The sequence below is a fragment of the Rana temporaria genome, chromosome 12 (assembly GCF_905171775.1).
Source record: "Rana temporaria chromosome 12, aRanTem1.1, whole genome shotgun sequence".
Classification (NCBI taxonomy): Eukaryota; Metazoa; Chordata; class Amphibia; order Anura; family Ranidae; genus Rana; species Rana temporaria.
This window is the reverse complement of record NC_053500.1, coordinates 76,992,988-77,008,400: the sequence shown is the minus strand read 5'-3', so window position 1 is coordinate 77,008,400 and position 15,413 is coordinate 76,992,988. Positions and strand designations below refer to the sequence as shown.

General features: G+C 40.2%; 1 long non-coding RNA gene across 1 annotated transcript; it reads left to right on the top strand.

The window, feature by feature from the left end:
* The first annotated feature begins 6,836 nt into the window (after positions 1-6,836).
* On the top strand, positions 6,837-13,875 carry LOC120919180. The gene is made up of 2 exons (XR_005744527.1): positions 6,837-8,131; positions 12,024-13,875. It is a non-coding gene; the product is annotated as an uncharacterized LOC120919180 (long non-coding RNA).
* Positions 13,876-15,413: the final 1,538 nt, after the last annotated feature.

Below are 15,413 nucleotides of genomic sequence, written 5' to 3'. Positions count from 1 at the left end.
CTTTTTAAAAGAATAGAGGACTTTCCCAAGATTCCTAACAAAGGCTATCAGAAGCTGAGAGAATTGAGTGACCTAGTGACAGAACTCCAAATAACCAAAGCAGAAGGAGACTTGCCAGGCCTTGCCTTTCTGGACACAGCCCGTGGCATTAACCCTATAGTGCAAAAGCTGCATTACAGCCTTCAAGAAACCTGGATTACACGAGGCTCCAACTATAAGCAAAGGCCCCAAGATAGCGCTTCTCCTTGGGAGGGACATCATCAGAGTTCACAAGGTGAGAAAACAAATCAATGGTCCCCACAACTCCCCCTATGCCCAGAAGCTAGATCTCGGATGGGTCATCATAGGCAACGTATGCCTAGGGAGTGTTCACAAACCAACCAGCGTGAACTCTCTCTTTACAAAGACACTAGAGGGTGGGCATCCATCCTTATTTCAGCCTTGCACCAACAGATTCCTTGTAAGAGAGAAGCCTGCCAGTGTAATTCATTCCAACCCTTACACCGCTAATCTTCTTTGTGATGAAGACAGAGATCATTTAGGATGCTCAGTTTTCAAAAGGACTAACGAAGATCACAAAATTGCCCCATCTATTGAAGATCATATCTTCTTGGAAATAATGAGAAAGGGATTCCACAAAAACAATGAAAACAGCTTGGTAGCACCCCTGTCTTTCAAAGTACAGAGACCCTGTCTTGCTAACAACAGAGAACCAGCTTTGAAGCGCTTTTCTTCCCTCAAACGCAATTTTTAAAAGAAGCCAGAAATGAAAGGGCATTTCTTCTCATTCATGAGTAAGATGTTTGAGGATGACCATGCTGAGATAGCCCCACCTCTAAAAGACAATGAAGAGTGCTGGTACCTACCAATCTTCGGCGTCTACCACCCCAAGAAGCCAGGTAAAATCCAGGTAGTGTTCGACTCCAGCTTTCAGCACGAAGAGGTCTCACTAAATGATGTCCTTCTAAAGCAGTGATGGGGAACCTTGGCACCCCAGATGTTTTGGAACTACATTTCCCATGATGCTCAACTACACTGCAGAGTGCATGAGCATCATGGGAAATGTAGTTCCAAAACATCTGGGGTGCCAAGGTTCCCCATCACTGTTCTAAAGGGACCAGATCTCAACAACACACTTCTTGGTGTTCTCATCAGGTTCCGCAAGGAAGCAGTTGCCATAGTTGCAGACAAACAGCAAATGTTTCACAGCTTCCAAGTCAAGGAAGAACACAGGAACTTCTTGAGATTCCTATGGTTCAAAGACAATGACCCTACTAAAGACATTACAGAATACCGCATGAAAGTGCACGTTTTTGGTAACAGTCCATCCCCTGCTGTTGCCATCTATGGACTTAAGCTATCTGCTCAAGAAGGTGAGAAAGACGTTACACAGTTTATTGAAAGAGACTTTTATGTAGATGATGGTCTGAAATCACTTTCTTCACCCGAAGCTGCAATAAGTCTACTCAAGAGGACTCAAAGCACACTTGCCTCCTCAAATCTTAGACTGCATAAGATAGCATCAAACAGCAAGGTCGTCATGGAGGCCTTCCCTTCTCAAGATTATGCCAGTGACTTCAAAGATCTGGACTTAGCTACAGACTCCCTTCCTATGCAACGCAGCCTAGGACTCAACTGGGACCTCAAGACTGACACCCTTACCTTTCAGGTTGACCAAGAGCCAAAACCCTTCACTCGGCGAGGTGTCTTATCCACCATCAACAGCCTGTATGATCCACTCGGGTTTGCAGCACCTGTGACCGTCCAATGTAAGATTCTGCTTAGAGAGCTTACTGCAGACACACGTGATTGGGATTCTCCACTACCTCCTGAGAAAGAGACATTATGGGTAACATGGAGAGATTCTTTAAAGACTTTATCCAACCTACACATACATAGACCATACACCCACTCTCCTCCTACAAGGGTTCAGTCTAGAAAGTTATGTGTATTCTGCGATGCTTCAGTCAAGGCAATAGGAGCAGTAACCTATCTCAAGTCAGTAGACATCGAGGGCCAAATTTATATTAGGTTCGTTATGGGCAAGGCCAAGCTAGCACCATGTCCTGAAACCACCATTCCAAGATTGGAACTGTGTGCTGCTGTACTAGCAGTAGAACTAGCAGAACTTATTACATCTGAGATGGATATAGAGCTCAAGGATACAGAGTTTTAAACAGACAGCAAGGTAGTGTTGGGCTACATTTACAACGAAAGTAGGAGATTCTATGTCTGTGTACACAACAGAGTCCTAAGAATCAGGAAGTCTACACAGCCCACTCAGTGGCGTTAGGTCTCAACTGATCATAACCCAGCAGATCATGCCACAAGGTCTGTGCCAGCATCCCGTCTCAAAGACACTACATGGCTCACAGGACCACCCTTCCTGTACAAGTCAGTGCCTACCGTTCCAGAAAAGGAGACATATGAACTGTTAGAACCTGAATCTGACTCAGACATCCGTCCTCAGGTTTCCACACTACATACAACAATTTCTAACCAACTGTTGGGATCCGAGCGCTTCCATAAGTTCTCCACTTGGAAGTCCTTACAAAGAGCTACAGTTTTCCTGGTTCAGAGTGCCAGACCCTTGACATCTATACCCAATGATCCTGAAGATCATTTCTTGCTTACACCTTCCACTTTGCTAACCCAAGTGTTTCCAAGTGAAGATGGACACGTCAAGAATGTTGAACTCAAAGTCATTAGGCAAGGCCAGCCTAAACCTTTCCTCAGACCTGTTTCCGAATTAATTCTGTTACTCTCCTCCGGAGTGCCAGTATATGTGGTATCTGTGGGAAACCAGGCGGGGAGTGTCATGCCTTCATTAATAAGGCTCATAATCTTTCATTGACTTTGGTTTAGTTAAATTAAATCTATGCTGCCATCTAATGGCCATTTTGTTTAACTGCACTATTTCTATTCAATGCAGTCAGTTAGAATAGCTGGTTAGATTTGGTCCATGCAAGCCTCCGTATTTTCAATCCCATCAGGCCTTGCATCAGGTTTTTCAGCCTTTTCCTTTTCCCTTTCACCCTGGAAGCAAGCACATGGGCTGCTAAGTTCTACGTGAGCCATCTCGATCCATCTTAGGTATGTTTACCATTTGTGTCTTCAGCTAGATAGATAGGAAGGCTCTAATTGTGTGATTATTTATTAATTGTAATTTGTTTGTATCTGTTACAGTTTTACTCTGTCTTGTACTAATAAAAGTTCAAAAGGATTCTGCGCCTACTGGAATGCATTGGTATGAGAGGAGTTAACAGTGTGCCCAAATACACCTCAGTCACGTGTAGTGAGGGGCATAACATCCTCCACTTCCAAGATTGAGTCGGTTCCTGTTCCTGTGATTCCTCCCGATTGTATTCTGGCTAGGGTTCGCACCAGTCTCACTTGTCCTTTGGGTGACAAAATTCTTGCCACTCAAATCCATTCTCCTCCTAAACCTTGTGACCGCTGCATAAACATATCTATTGCTTCTGTGTTACGTCCTTACAGACTGTAGGTCATGACACAGGAAAGAGTTGACCAGCTGGCCTCATTGGCACACACCCTGGATCATCCACCCTCTCACTCCCAGCTGCACGTTTTTTAAATGAAATGCAATCAATCAGCGATCACCCTTCTCACTAAATACACAATCAGATTGCATAGTGTATGGCCATCTTTATACAAGTACATAGAAGGGAGTGGACAGAAACACTCAGCTATCAAGCCCCATTCACATCTCTCTATAGCAGGAACTTACTTTCCCACCTGCATTTTTTGTGAGGTGGGGGGGTGCCATCTGTGCCCACCTGTGCTGCCTGTGCCCACCTGTGCCACCACAGTGCTCTGCAGTGCAGCCTCACCAGCCACCAGTATGGCAAAAAAATATTTTACTAGTGAGGAGGCCTACCAGCTTCTATGCATGACCGATGAGGGCATCGGGGAGCTCTCTGAGTCTCAGTCAGATTCCGATTCAGCCTATGATCCTGTTACAAGCAGTGGGTCTGACACAGAATCGGAAGAGGAACATGTGCCCGTGAAAAGAAGGCGTTCTGGCATGGAGCAGCATTCTACTACCAGCAGCGCAGGGCCATCAACCTCAATAGCAGTGCCGTCCACCCCAAGAGCAGTGCCATCCACCCCAAGAGCAGTGCCGTCCATCCCAAGAGTAGTGCCACTGCAACAAAGGCCAGGCACCAGTAGGGTGTCATCTCAGCCCCAAAGGTATAGGGGCCATGCCAGCCTTCCCTATGCCCTTCAAAACCCCCTGTGGCTTCCCCCTAATTCTGGAGCAGCAAATATCTCCCCTTTCACCGCCCAGCCAGGTGTCCAGGTGAACACCGATGATTTTGCCATGCTCGATTTTTTTCATTTGATTTTTACAGAAGACATACTATCGTCCATTGTGGCCCAGTGCAACAGCAGTACATAGTAAGCAACCCTGATTCCAGTTACACCCGTCCCTTTGAGTGGAGAGAACAAACCGTAGAGGAATTCAAAATTTTCTTAGGCCTAACTTTTAATATGGGACTCACAAAAAAAAAACAATTGTACTCCTATTGGTCTACCAAAGCCATCCACCACATGCCACTCTTCTCATCCCTTATGCCCAGATCAAGATACCTAATGATTATGCAGTTCCTCCACAATAACGACAACACCCAGTGCCCTCCCTGAAATGACCCAGCTTTTGACAAACTATTTAAAATTCGGCCACTCCTAAATTATTTCTCTGAAAAATTTCCCCAGTTATATATCCCCGAACAGAATATCTCTGTGGATGAGTCCCTTGTAAAATTCTCAGGCAGGCTGGGCATCAAACAGTTGATCCCCAGCAAAAGGGCCCGATATTATTATTATTATTATTATACAAGATTTATATAGCGCCAACAGTTTACGCAGCGCTTTACAATATAAAAGGGAGACAATACAGTTACAATACAATAAAATACAAGAGGATTAAGAGGGCCCTGCTCAGAGAAGAGCTTACAATCTAATCGATATGGTGTTAAACTGTACACATTTTGTGACCGAGCCACGGGGTACATTTACGCCTTCCTGGTGTACGAAGGGAATAACTCCCAACTTCATCCCCCTAAATGCCCAGAGTACATCGGAGCCAGCGGAAAAGTGGTCTGGGAGCTTGTCTATCCACTTCTTGGAAAGGGATACCACCTTTATGTGGATAATTTTTATATCAGCTTGCCCCTGTTCTGCAATCTTCCCGGAGGGACACCCCAGCATGTGGTACAGTAAGAGCCAATAGAAAGGGCTTCCCGCAAAAACTCATCAATGAAAGGCTACGACGAGGGGAGACGGCATGTCATGTACCAGGTGTGACCTGAACTGTGTGGCTAGCAACAGAGGAACACCAAATACATATAAGTGAAAATATAATGATTTATTTAGGTAAGTGAATAATATAAATACAACCACCTCCAATATGATGCAGTGCAACAAACCAACCAACAGACAGAGACCCACAAATAACAACAGACAGATATGTACAATAAGTGGGAAATGCCAGAATCATAAACAATAGCCAGGCCAGGGTCATACACAGCAGGTCGGCAGATGGACAAAGGGATATTCCAGAAACATAAACGTTAGCCAGGCCAAGGTCATACACAGGGAGATCAGCAGATGGGGTAAGGAACACAGGACAGGGAGAGGATGGATGGTCAGGACAGGGAGACAGGATCAGGAACTCAGGTAGCAGATTTCAGGAACAGGTTCAGATAATCAGGCAGCAGGTACAGATCAGGGCACGAGGACGATACCAGGGCAAGGTATGTTTGCACTTGCCGGGTATTTATAGGAATGCCTTTAATTGGCTTCAGGTCACACCTGAGCGCAAAAGGTGCTGTCTGCTCCACACTGCCAGGATCCATCCGCTGGTGGATGCCAGTACTGAGGCCCAAGGATGACATAACACCAGCAGGGAGAAGTTCCCCTGACAGTTCAAAACTGCCAGGAGACACCTGCTGGTGGACCTCAGTACTGCATGCCAAATGATAGATATTACCAGCGGATGGAACCTTTCCTGACACGGCATCTTTGCGGAACCAGGAGCTATTGGGAGGGACAGATAAAATGTCCACATGCTCACATCATTCCACAACGACACCTACGTGGAAGTCCTCAGAAGAAACGGCCCAGTCCAGAAACTAGCATGCATCTATGATTTTATGATTATAATTTGTTTATGGGGGGAGTGGACTTCAACGATCAGATGATTGAACCCTACCTCCCCACAAGAAAATCCCACCACTTGTATAAGAAAGTGTCCATTTATTTTTTCAGTTTGGCCATGTATAACACTTATGTTATCTACAGAGAACCCTGTATCCTATCTGCACTACCAAGAAGAAGTTATCACCGCCCTTTTGTACCCTGAAAGCCCACCAGAAAATATTCGCTCTGATTCCGTGAGCAGACTCCGCGAACACCACTTTCCTGAGAAAATCTCCCCCGCCCCCCCCGTCAAGCAGGCACAAGACGTCAGAAGAAATGCCGGTTGTGCTGCAGAGGAGGAGTCAGAAGACTTTTATTGTCCCAATTGTCCTTCCCAACCAGGCCTCTGTATAGGTCACTGTTTCCACCGTTACCATACTTCCCAACATTATAAGGGAAGTATGGTAAACGTAGTTCTCATTTCCTATCATTTTCCTCCACACCCCTTATGCCACTGCACTGAACTGTACATACCTATGCCTTCTCCGGAACCGACCCTGGCCTGTTATACGACCACGCTTCTGCCTAACGCTAAACATACCTCTGCTTTCTCCGGAACTGACCCTTGCCTGTTATACGACCACGCTTTTGCCTAACACTAAACTGTACCTATGTTAGAATATTATTCCAAATTCATAATTCGGCAATTCATGGCAAGCTTGCAAAACATATTTTGATTTATGATTAATCATAATAATTAGGTATGAATGAATGACCTTGATCAATTGATATGACATAATTCTTCTATCCAAAACTGAGCATTACTGGTCAACCGATTTGAGAATGACATAGGATTTGAATGTCAGGCAGTTGTTCTACTATGTCCAAAGTTGACATGAGTTCAGGAGGTCAGCAGGCTAACAGATAAGTATACACATAGAGTTCATGTGTCAGAGCTGACATGTTTTTACATGCTTTAAAGTTAAAATCACAGATAATCCATAACTTAGCTATTTATTTGATATTGTTGTTTAATTATTTAGAGCTAGTTTAAGTGAAGTCTTAGTCATACTAATATGTATTAGTATATAGTTACTTAATGAAGGTATAGTAGGTAATATATGTTCATATAGGTTATGACGTTTCTCGTTATACTCTAAGTATAGAGTGTCACATGTGTGCCTGTCAATCAAACTCCATACGACTCTGTGCTAAGATCTTCATATTGCTGAACCTAGCAGATATTAATATTTGCCATACAAGGGTCTAAGCCTGGGCCGTATGAGGTCATGACGTTCACTTGTAACATATATTTAAGCTTTGCTTTAAAGAAGGCTGGACACATTTGCACCACACACTTGCATGACACACTGATACACACTTAAACTAAGACACACTAATTCACACCCTCTTTGAAAGACAACACTGACATATAGACTAGGAGAACAGCTGAAGCCAGAAGTCAAACGTCATTTCCTGTTTCTTCCGGCATCACTTTGGAAAATCTCAGAAGACAACATGCCTGAGGCTGCACACATCCTTTCATAAGCTTGCTACAATACTATCGATCCAATTCCAGATATTTTCATCTACGCTAAACTGAACTTTATACTATTTTTCATTGTGTTTATGATGCCACCTGTGTGACAATAAACTCACACGTTATTTTCAAATCAACCTGACTATGAATGATCTTCATTCAGATACGCCCTTGAAGCTATAAGAATATTAGTTATTAATTTTACATTCTTACAGTGGCGAGCCAAAGAAAGTACTGTCTTATCTCTATTTTTACGGAAATCTCGACCCTTGATGAGGGGGGGAGAGATTGGCGCAGTCTTTGCGAATATTCAAGTCTCGAGAAAAAAGACGGTTCAGAACCTATCAAGCAAGAGGCGTTTGTGTCGCGTCAGATGTGGACAACAGTCCAGTAACAGCCGGTTGATGACGAGAAATCCTTCTAATAACGGTGAGTAAAAAAAAAAAAAATTATGAATTTTATAGATGAAATAGCTAGAGATAGTAAGCTAGAATTTAAAGATGTGTGTTTTTATCCAAATGACAGTCACTTGTGGTTGTATATGTACCAAGAATGCTTAAATTCCAATGTCCAGATAGACAAATCCAGGTTTACTGTGAATAAATTACGTAAGAAAATAAGTAATGTATTGAAATTGGTAAGAATATTTAATAAGATGATTATTGATATTTTACCTGCCAAAAATGTGTGTACACTAAACCAGACAGAGACAAATAATGTACAGAACACAGGAATACATGAAAATGTGTCCCAGGATGCTCTCAGTTGTTCGAACTGTGAGATTTTGTGTAATTACATAGAAAATCTTGAGGAACAATTAGGATCTAAAAACATGATTTTGCCAGAGTTACAAAATGACAGTAAACAGATTGCTGTAATAAATACAGATGACAAAAAGGTTGAAACCAAGTCAAAGCTACAATCTTATTTTCCGGAAAGTTCGGAAATAGAGAATGTTGATGCTACTGATGAAATGGAAATGAAGCATAAAAACTTATTATGTAGGACTGCAAAACTTAAATTGCAAATTCATGATCAGCTGATGAAGGTTCTAAAAGACTTTCCTATTTATGACGTTGAGGCTACTGTATTTTCTAATTGGGATTTATTTGAAATGTTTGCAGATCGTTTTAATCTTTCAAACGATCAACGCAATTACATTTTTCAGTTGTGGATTCCTGTTAATTTTGCTAAACGAATCCATTCACTTGTTAGTGATGATGAAGGTCAAAATGACGCCACAGATAGATTGCGACTATTATTGCTATGTATGACCGGTGAACAAAAACCGACCATAGAAATGCTAGACCTATTACAGACTACTGCAGAAGAAGATCCATTTTGGTTTAAAACAAGATTTTGCAAGGTTTATGAAATGATATTTGGAGTAGATGATGAAACTGACCCAGGTTTAAAAATGGCTTTCATAAAAAAATTTAAATACCTTGACCCAACTTCAGTGGCCATAGCTCAGGAACGGCAAAATTTAAATGCTATAGTAAGTTTCATTGACAAAATTAGGAGGCAATTGAATCAAAGCAGTCTCGCACACGAGGTTTCTATTATTCAATGTGACAAAAATAGTCAGGCTACAGACGTGTCAGAAACGACAGGTCTTAGCAGGAATGACAAGGACAGGTGCAGTCAAGTGAGTCAAGGAGACGACCCCATGATGTGTTTTTACTGTCATGGATTTGGCCATATGAAAAAACATTGCTTTAAGTTTAAGAGTGACTTACAAATAAGAACTAAAGATATGGAGTATGAAAAATCAGCTTTTGTGCAACCTGATTTTTCATGTCAAGATAACATTTTGACTGAATTGCCTTATGACACTGAAGTCAAACAGATCAGTAATTTGACTGTTCACAGTAGTTCAGACATTATGGCAAAAGGAGCTGTCACTGAAAAAGAAGGTTTATTGCCATTGCCAAAAATAGAATCACACCCGGATTCAATTTCTCTGCCATTACAATATGTAGCACCAATTATTTTGGACGAGAATGGGAGGCCATATTTACAATGTTTGATAAATGGTAAACATATTAATTGTCTCTTAGACAGTGGATCTGAGATTACCCTTATCAAAGAAAACATACCTGTGAAACCAAATTCTCCTATGTGTAATATAGTGGGTTTTAATAATACAGGTAATTCCACTGCTAGACAGGTATCCAATGTAACATTTGAAGTACCTGGATTAGTGAAAACTAATATTAACATTTGGGTCTGTCACGAAGCAGAGAATATACTTGGCATTGATGTAATCAATAAACAAAAGTGGGTGATTGATTTGGCTAATAGAAGTATTTGGAAAGATCCATCTAGGCCCAAATCAGTGCTGATTGATCCCTCTGTATACAGTGATGTTGGTTCTGTTACCAATATGTCTACAGAACAAAAGTGGCCTGATATTGATGAAAATTGTGCTTTAAAGGAAGTGGTACAATCTTTTCCAAGTTTGTGGTCAAAGTTCAAAAATGACTTTGGAACTTTGAAAAGTGCCGAATTAAATATTGAAGGAAAGGATCCAGAACCTCTTGATCAGAGTGAGTTACCACCAGAATCAATTGGTCCACTTTCTGATATTATTCAAGAATTTGTACAACTTGGAATTGTAAAGAAAGCTAAATCAGTGGTAAATAACTGTATTTGGCCTATCAAAAATATTGATAATTCATATTCTTTATCAGTTGACGTAAGAACATTGGATAAACAAATCACAAATAGCCCAGTTCTTCCTGATAAATCTAACATAAAATTACATTTGAATGTTGAGAACAAAGTGTTTTCTGTACTAGAAATCGCTGGTAGCCATTTTTCCATTCCTTTAACTAAAAGTTGTCAATACAAACTTGCGTTCACATTCAGAAAAGAGACTTATACGTTCACTCGATTAATACCTGATCTAGGTATAGGTGATGGTATAGTTCATGAAACTATAGCAACAATACTTTCTAAATTTTCTAGGCCAGATTGCATTTGTCAGCACGTGGATACGATTTTGCTGAGTACTCAGAATATCGATGAACATATGGCTCTTTTGTCTGAATTGTTTATGATGTTACAAGCTGAAGGTTTAAAATTAAACACAACAAAAGTTCAGCTGATGAAAAGTCAAGTGAAATTCCTTCACATGCAAATTAGTCAAGGAAAGAGACAATTGTTGCAAGAAACAGTTAGGGATATTACTGTTATCCCAACTCCAACAACTTACAAGGCATTGCATAAATTTTTGCATAAAATAAATTATTGCAAAGAGTTTGTACATTGTTTCGCAGAAAAAGTTAATCCACTATATAATCTTTTAAGGAATAAAGGTAATATAGTTGACCAGTGGGGTCCAAATGAGAAAAATGCTTTTGAAGTGTTGAAAAAAGATTTGCAGAATGCTCCAGCATTAAGTACAATAAAGGTCTGTTCTGAAACATCGTTTGTTTTGAAAACTCATGTATCTGAGAATGCCATCTCAGTAACATTGTTTCAGTTACAAGAAGGTAAGGAGAAAATAATTGCCTATTTCTCCAGAGTTTTATCATTTTTGGAAAAAACTTTTGAGCCAGGTGTGAAGCAACTTCTAAGTGTTTACTATGCAATTAAAGTTACAGAGAGCATAGTGAAATCAAACAAAACCATTGTACGGACACCTGACTGTTCATTAAAAGGTATTTTTGAGGAAGGTAATTTTAGTGAAATTAAGAAAATATATCCTTTATGGTTCAGAGCTTTATTACAAATACATATTCAGATAGATGGGAACGAAAGACATCAACAGAAATTTACACCAGCACATGTTTATACAGCTGTAGCTGAGAAGTCTTTATCTCAGATTTCCAGCGTAAGAGCTGAGAAATGCATTGAAGTACTTGCAGAACACTCTGACACTAAAGTAAGAACTCCAACACAGAATACAGTTACGCATATTTCTAATCGTTTAGAGGTGAGAACAAAGGCATAGTCCATTGTCATCTCTGGGGTGATATGAAATCTAACTTTGTTCGTTAGAAATAGAATTTGTATCATGACCGGAAAAATGAAATATTGCGTCCTGACATACCTAAACCTCACAGTACATATATTTTATAATTTAGGTTATTTTTAGTCAGAATAAGGACAATATACAGAAGTATATAGAAGTACATAGTCACACAGAAAATCTCTTTGAAGGAAAATATGAGATAGTATTTCACATATAGTTTTAACAAATTCACAAAGTAATTGTCTCATAATGTTTTAATATTTGTTGAGAAAAATATCAAAATGTATAAGAATTAATATAAATATTTTATTCCTGAGTAATGATACTGCCTCTCTTTTACAGATATGGCATCTAAAATCAAACAAATATGAAGGATAACAAGCTTCTATAAAGAGCAAAGAGAAATTCAAAGTTAAAGAAGAGATCCTTTTTGGAAGAATATTTGACAAAAGATTTATATTTCATATTTATGAACTATTTTATCTTATTCATCAAGGTTTTTCTAACGGAACTTGAAGAAGACATTTTAAAGACATTTCATGAAGAAACATTAATCGGAAGGAACATTATCTATCTACTATAGATAAACAATTTAGGACTGAAACATTTGTCCACATATACATATACATTTTTTGATTATCCAATTATTATGATATTAATGTTCACATGAAGTTAGGATTATTATTTTTATTTATTTTTATTTATTCACATATTGAATGTTAGCACACTCATTCTAGTTAATAGAACATTTTTTGTTCATAACTTAAGAAAGATATCATTAATAGAACTATGGAAAGTTATGAAAGTTTTAGAGTATAAAGTATATTTCCAAAGAGCTAAAATATTATTTGAGCACATATATGGAAATATATTATTGCATTATTTACTTATTTTAATAATAATAATTTCCATTATTATTATTAATATTAATAATTATTGATATTAGTCATCATTATGTTATACATTTTTAAAATCTATACCATTATTTCTGGTAAGATTTTGATTAGATAGATCTAAGAAGAGTTAAAAGTAAAGAGTAAAGCATTTAGGAAAAGGAAAATTTCTAGTTGCTTCAGTTCTGAGGAATATCGTGTCCAATCGTTTGATACAAGGTGGAGAAAATGAGATATGAATGTATGTATGTGTGTATTAAATGATTTAGTATGATTAATCATAATTCAGGGGGGATTGTTAGAATATTATTCCAAATTCATAATTCGGCAATTCATGGCAAGCTTGCAAAACATATTTTGATTTATGATTAATCATAATAATTAGGTATGAATGAATGACCTTGATCAATTGATATGACATAATTCTTCTATCCAAAACTGAGCATTACTGGTCAACCGATTTGAGAATGACATAGGATTTGAATGTCAGGCAGTTGTTCTACTATGTCCAAAGTTGACATGAGTTCAGGAGGTCAGCAGGCTAACAGATAAGTATACACATAGAGTTCATGTGTCAGAGCTGACATGTTTTTACATGCTTTAAAGTTAAAATCACAGATAATCCATAACTTAGCTATTTATTTGATATTGTTGTTTAATTATTTAGAGCTAGTTTAAGTGAAGTCTTAGTCATACTAATATGTATTAGTATATAGTTACTTAATGAAGGTATAGTAGGTAATATATGTTCATATAGGTTATGACGTTTCTCGTTATACTCTAAGTATAGAGTGTCACATGTGTGCCTGTCAATCAAACTCCATACGACTCTGTGCTAAGATCTTCATATTGCTGAACCTAGCAGATATTAATATTTGCCATACAAGGGTCTAAGCCTGGGCCGTATGAGGTCATGACGTTCACTTGTAACATATATTTAAGCTTTGCTTTAAAGAAGGCTGGACACATTTGCACCACACACTTGCATGACACACTGATACACACTTAAACTAAGACACACTAATTCACACCCTCTTTGAAAGACAACACTGACATATAGACTAGGAGAACAGCTGAAGCCAGAAGTCAAACGTCATTTCCTGTTTCTTCCGGCATCACTTTGGAAAATCTCAGAAGACAACATGCCTGAGGCTGCACACATCCTTTCATAAGCTTGCTACAATACTATCGATCCAATTCCAGATATTTTCATCTACGCTAAACTGAACTTTATACTATTTTTCATTGTGTTTATGATGCCACCTGTGTGACAATAAACTCACACGTTATTTTCAAATCAACCTGACTATGAATGATCTTCATTCAGATACGCCCTTGAAGCTATAAGAATATTAGTTATTAATTTTACATTCTTACAACCTACCTCTGCCTACTCTGGAACTGACCCTGGACTGTTATACGACCACGCTTCTGCCTAACGCTAAACTGTATCTACCTCTGCCTGCTCTGGAACTGACCCTGGACTGTTTGACCATTTTTTTTTTGCCTGCCTCTTGGATTGATCTTTTACCCTGCTATTCTAGTGGGAACACAGGGGTCTCACATATGTGAGGGGCTCCAGAATTGTTTTTCTGGATGAAGAAAAATGAAAAATGTTTTTTTTTTTAGTTTTCTCATTCCCGGATTAGGGTCTGGAGACTCGGGGGCTTCAAAGAGATTTGGGTGGGAGAAGCCTCTACACCTGTCCCCATTCTTTCCTGGCCTGCTACTTGGACCATGTTCCTGCTTACTACCAGGACCAATATTTTGGCACTGCTGGCAATGTCTCTTCCTGCACTGACCCTGGACTGTATATGGACAGTATCCCTGCCTGTACTGACTATGGACAATATTCCTGCCTGCTGCCCGGACAATTCTATTCACTGTCGCTGACCACGTCCCTGCCTGCTGCCTGGATCAGGGCTCTCCTCCTGTGGACAACTGCACTACTAAAACCACAGGTAATCTTTTTTTTACCCTTTACTCAGCAGAATGTATTTTAGGGTGTAATTCTTGGTTGTAACAGCACTAGGGAAACGGGAGTGAACCACAACTGCGGTTAGCAAGGATTTCAATGCGCTTGCTTATGTGACAACTCAGTATTGGGCCTCAGGCGTCACTCCTCGCAACAGGAGTTTGGGGGATCTCTACATCATCTTTCTGTCACATAAAGAAAGGCGTTGAGCTATTAAGCATGGACGCATTACAACATGCGACCAGAGATTAGCGTTTTAAATTATAGAATGTACTAAAAGATTGCAATGCACAACTATACGCTAGTGATTATGAGTATTATATAGCGTCGTGCATTAGGCGACTAAGGCCCCATACTCACGACCAAACATGTCTGCTGAAACTGGTCCGCGGGCCAGTTTCACCAGACATGTTCGGTCGTGTGTGTGCGCGAGCGGGCCGAATTCCAGCAAACATTTGCCCGCCGGGCCTTTTCCCAGCAGACAAATATTCCTGGACTTGTTTTAAAACAGCCCGCTGGAATTCTGCCCGCTCGGACATGTACGGTCGTCAGTACAGACCTACCGTACATGTCCAGGCGCCCGCCGTCCCTCGCATGCGTCGAATGACTTCGACGCATGCGTGGAAGCATTTTAAAGGCGGGCCGCCCACGTCGCTGCGTCATTGTCGCGGCGACACCGCGTCATCGACGCGGCGACACCGCGGACACGCCCCGCGTATTGTTTACGCGCGGACTTCTGTACGATGGTGTGTACAACCATCGTACAGAAGCCCTCTGGCAGACATGTATGGTGAAAACGGTCCGACGGACCGCTTTCACCATACATGTTTGTTCGTGTGTACCCGGCCTTAGGGAGAAGGTATA